At 55.9% G+C, this 5,000-nt stretch overlaps 1 non-coding gene across 1 annotated transcript; it reads left to right on the forward strand.

The window, feature by feature from the left end:
- Positions 1-120: 120 nt before the first annotated feature.
- Positions 121-232, forward strand: TRNAL-CAA (transfer RNA leucine (anticodon CAA)). The gene is made up of 2 exons: positions 121-158; positions 187-232. It is a non-coding gene; the product is annotated as a tRNA-Leu (tRNA).
- The last annotated feature ends 4,768 nt before the right edge of the window (positions 233-5,000 follow it).

A 5,000-nucleotide genomic window follows, 5' to 3' on the forward strand; every position in this document is an offset into this window, starting at 1 on the left:
TCCCTGGGTCCTTAAGTGAGTGTTTGGGTACTTTTGATGCAGAGATCGGGGCATGAAAACCGGCGCTGGCACCTGGCGACATTGGGTACTGAAGAATCTTTCCCAATCCTGCCCATAGCTGTCAGGGTGGCCGAGTGGTTTAAGGCGCCAGACTCAAGAGGCGCAGCTCTTCCCTGCATCTGGGTGTTCTGGTCTCCGATTGGAGGCGTGGGTTCAAATCCCACTCCTGACAAGCCAGGCTCATTTTTTTGAGCACATTTCAGAGTGTAAGGCTTGCGGAAAACCTCGTGAGGGCCCCCGAATGCAGCGCCCGGCAAGCCTCCCTGTTCTCTTCTGCTGCCTTGCAACTGGAGCTGTCTGCCAGAGACGCTGGAGCCACACCTGCCCTTAAACCCCCACTGGCCCACGGCTGCAAAGCCCGCATTTTCTAGTGGCTGGCTTGGTGGCATATGCCACTGAGCCCAGTCTACTCAGGAAGTGAAAAAAGTCCCCTTCACAGTTGGAGAAAGTGCTCTCCTGCCACCTGTCGGTCGTTGAAGGCATCACACCTCAGCAAAATAAAAATAAAAAAACAGACATGCTCAGTCCGGGGGACATAGCAAGAACAGAGAGGCTGTTGGGAGATGACAGAAGCCATGCTGCCCCAGAGTTCTCTTCTGAAATTCGCAGGAATCCAGAGGTTGGAGCGGGCTGAGGGAGTGCGCCTTCTTGCCTCTGTCGGCTTTCAAGACACATCCTCCTGCTGGGAAGCTGCCCACCCTGAGCAGCACAGGTTTGCGCTCTAGGCCGGTCGGCCACATATATCTCGCCTGATCGAGCCTGATCGAGCCCGATCGAGCGGCAGCAGATGGCCTTTGGCCAGCGAAGGCTGCCGCTCTTCTTCTTGTTTCTCTGCTTGAGAGGCAGCTCAGTCCTCTGCGCTTGCACCAGGGGCAGGCCACGTGACACGCAGGGGTCAGGCCGTGGAGCGACTAGGGCATGGCGCCAAGTGAGGTAAGCAGACCACCTCCCCCCACTGCTCTTTGCATGCGGTGCCTCATTGGTCTAGGGGTATGATTCTCGCTTAGGGTGCGAGAGGTCCCGGGTTCAAATCCCGGACGAGCCCTTTTTTTTGGAGCGGCGAAAACAAAAAACACAGAGTCCCCAATTCCCCCCCAAAAATAGTTTGTGCGTGACCGTATCTGGTTCGATGCCCGTCGCCAATGGTTGGCTGCTTTTAAGCCCATGGCCCAAGAGGCAATGTTGGAAATTCCCCCTCCTTTGTAATGAGGCGCTGGCGGCGAGCTGATGTATAAAGGTTTGGACATGCCTTCTGGGTGGGGACTGCCGTGGCTCTCGCCACTGTTGCATCCAGCTTGGTCTTTTGTATGTGTCTGCAGCCTGTGTGTGAGGTGCTGTGTGTGCTGCCATGTAGGTCCGGCGCAGGCTTGCGCCAAACTTTCACGTTGGTTTGTGCCACCTGGCAGGTACCAGCGGGCCCCATGAGACATCAGTGCCACAAAGCCTTTCAACTGAAAGCTGTCCCAGCACACGAGAGCGCAGCCTACCTGAGATGTTTCTGTAGTGTAGTGGTTATCACATTCGCCTAACACGCGAAAAGTCCCTGGTTCGAGACCGGTCAGAACTATGGTGCTGGTTTCTTTTTATTTCCACAATGTCAATCGGACACATTTGACCGCATGCAGGTTTCGACAGGTATGGACAGGCCGGCACTACGCCATGAGTGATCTGAGGCCAGCCCTTATTTGCACCCTGCAAACTGTCAACTGGCTCCATCAGTGGGCGTTTCTTGCCATCCATGGGTCTTTAAGTGAGTGTTTGGGTACTTTTGATGCAGAGATCGGGGCATGAAAACCGGCGCTGGCACCTGGCGACATTGGGTACTGAAGAATCTTTCCCAGTCCTGCCCATAGCTGTCAGGTGGCCGAGTGGTCTATGGCACCAGGCTCAAGAGGCGCAGCTCTTCCCTGCATCTGGGTGTTCTGGTCTCCGATTGGAGGCGGGGGTTCAAATCCCACTCCTGACAAGCCGGGCTCATTTTTTTGAGCACATTTCAGAGTGTAAGGCTTGCGGAAAACCTTGTGGGGGCCCCCGAATGCAGCGCCCGGCAATCCTCCCTGTTCTCTTCTGCTGCCTTGCAACTGGAGCTGTCTGCCAGAGACCCCGCAGGCACACCTGCCCTTAAACCCCCACTGGCCCACGGCTGCAAAACCCGCATTTTCTAGTGGCTGGCTTGGTGACATATGTCACTGAGCCCAGTCTACTCAGGAAGTGAAAAAAGTCCCCTTCACAGTTGGAGAAAGTGCTCTCCTGCCACCTGTCGGTCGTTGAAGGCACCACACCTCAGCAAAATAAAAATAAAAAAACAGACATGCTCAGTCCAGGGGGCTGTAAAGGTATTTACATAGCAAGGACAGAGAGGCTGTTGGGAGATGACAGAAGCCATGCTGCCCCAGAGTTCTCTTCTGAAATTCGGAGGAATCCAGAGGTTGGAGCGGGCTGAGGGAGTGCGCCTTCTTGCCTCTGTCGGCTTTCAAGACACATCCTCCTGCTGGGAAGCTGCCCACCCTGAGCAGCACAGGTTTGCGCTCTAGGCCGGTCGGCCACATATATCTTGCCTGATCGAGCCTGATCGAGCCCGATCGAGCGGCAGCAGATGGCCTTTGGCCAGCGAAGGCTGCCGTTCTTCTTCTTGTTTCTCTGCTTGAGAGGCAGCTCAGTCCTCTGCGCTTGCGCCAGGGGCAGGCCACGTGACACGCAGGGGTCAGGCCGTGGAGCGACTGGGGCATGGCGCCAAGTGAGGTAAGCAGACCACCCCCCCCTCACTGCTCTCTGCATGTGGTTGCTCGTTGGTCTAGGGGTATGATTCTTGCTTAGGGTGCGAGAGGTCCCGGGTTCGAATCCCGGACGAGCCCTTTTTTTTGGAGCGCCGAAAACAAAAAACAGAGAGTCCCCAATTCCCCCCCCAAAATAGTTTGTGCGTGACTGTATCTGGTTCGATGCCCGTCGCCAATGGTTGGCTGCTTTTAAGCCCATGGCCCAAGAGGCAGTGTTGGAAATTCCCCCTCCTTTGTAATGATGCGCTGGCGGCGAGCTGATGTATAAAGGTTTGGACATGCCTTCTGGGTGGGGACTGCCGTGGCTCGCGCCACTGTTGCATCCAGCTTGGTCTTTTGTATATGTCTGCAGCCTGTGTGTGAGGTGCTGTGTGTGCTGCCATGTAGGTCCGGCGCAGGCTTGCGCCAAACTTTCACGTTGGTGTGTGCCACCTGGCAGGTACCAGCGGGCCCCATGAGACATCAGTGCCACAAAGCCTTTCAACTGAAAACTGCCCCAGCACACGAGAGCGCAGCCTACCTGAGCTGTTTCTGTAGTGTAGTGGTTATCACATTCGCCAAACACGCCAAAGGTCCCCGGTTCGAGACCGGGCAGAAACATGGTGCTGGTTTCTTTTTATTTCCACAATGTCAATCGGACACATTTGACCGCATGCAGGTTTCGACAGGTATGGACAGGCCGGCACTACGCCATGAGTGATCTGAGGCCAGCCCTTATTTGCACCCTGCAAACTGTCCACTGGCTCCATCAGTGGGCGTTTCCTGCCATCCCTGGGTCCTTAAGTGAGTGTTTGGGTACTTTTGATGCAGAGATCGGGGCATGAAAACCGGCGCTGGCACCTGGCGACATTGGGTACTGAAGAATCTTTCCCAATCCTGCCCATAGCTGTCAGGGTGGCCGAGTGGTCTAAGGCGCCAGACTCAAGAGGCGCAGCTCTTCCCTGCATCTGGGTGTTCTGGTCTCTGATTGGAGGCGTGGGTTCAAATCCCACTCCTGACAAGCCGGGCTCATTTTTTTTAGCACATTTCAGAGTGTAAGGCTTGCCGAAAACCTCGTGAGGGCCCCCGAATGCAGCGCCCGGCAAGCCTCCCTGTTCTCTTCTGCTGCCTTGCAACTGGAGCTGTCTGCCAGAGACGCTGGAGCCACACCTGCCCTTAAACCCCCACTGGCCCACGGCTGCAAAACCCGCATTTTCTAGTGGCTGGCTTGGTGGCATATGCCACTGAGCCCAGTCTACTCAGGAAGTGAAAAAAGTCCCCTTCACAGTTGGAGAAAGTGCTCTCCTGCCATCTGTCGGTCGTTGAAGGCACCACACCTCAGCAAAATAAAAATAAAAAAACAGACATGCTCAGTCCGGGGGACATAGCAAGAACAGAAAGGCTGTTGGGAGATGACAGAAGCCATGCTGCCCCAGAGTTCTCTTCTGAAATTCGCAGGAATCCAGAGGTTGGAGCGGGCTGAGGGAGTGCGCCTTCTTGCCTCTGTCGGCTTTCAAGACACATCCTCCTGCTGGGAAGCTGCCCACCCTGAGCAGCACAGGTTTGCGCTCTAGGCCGGTCGGCCACATATATCTCGCCTGATCGAGCCTGATCGAGCCCGATCGAGCGGCAGCAGATGGCCTTTGGCCAGCGAAGGCTGCCGCTCTTCTTCTTGTTTCTCTGCTTGAGAGGCAGCTCAGTCCTCTGCGCTTGCGCCAGGGGCAGGCCACGTGACACGCAGGGGTCAGGCCGTGGAGCGACTGGGGCATGGCGCCAAGTGAGGTAAGCAGACCACCCCCATCCCCCTCACTGCTCTCTGCATGCGGTGGCTCGTTGGTCTAGGGGTATGATTCTCGCTTAGGGTGCGAGAGATCCCGGACGAGCCCTTTTTTTTGGAGCGCCGAAAACAAAAAACACAGAGTCCCCAATTCCCCCCCAAAAATAGTTTGTGCGTGACCGTATCTGGTTCGATGCCCGTCGCCAATGGTTGGCTGCTTTTAAGCCCATGGCCCAAGAGGCAGTGTTGGAAATTCCCCCTCCTTTGTAATGATGCGCTGGCGGCGAGCTGATGTATAAAGGTTTGGACATGCCTTCTGGGTGGGGACTGCCATGGCTCGCTCCACTGTTGCATCCAGCTTGGTCTTTTGTATGTGTCTGCAGCCTGTGTGTGAGGTGCTGTGAGTG

This window comes from Ambystoma mexicanum, chromosome 2q (genome assembly GCF_040938575.1).
Source record: "Ambystoma mexicanum isolate Mex_15411 chromosome 2q, UKY_AmexF1_1, whole genome shotgun sequence".
Classification (NCBI taxonomy): domain Eukaryota; kingdom Metazoa; phylum Chordata; class Amphibia; order Caudata; family Ambystomatidae; genus Ambystoma; species Ambystoma mexicanum.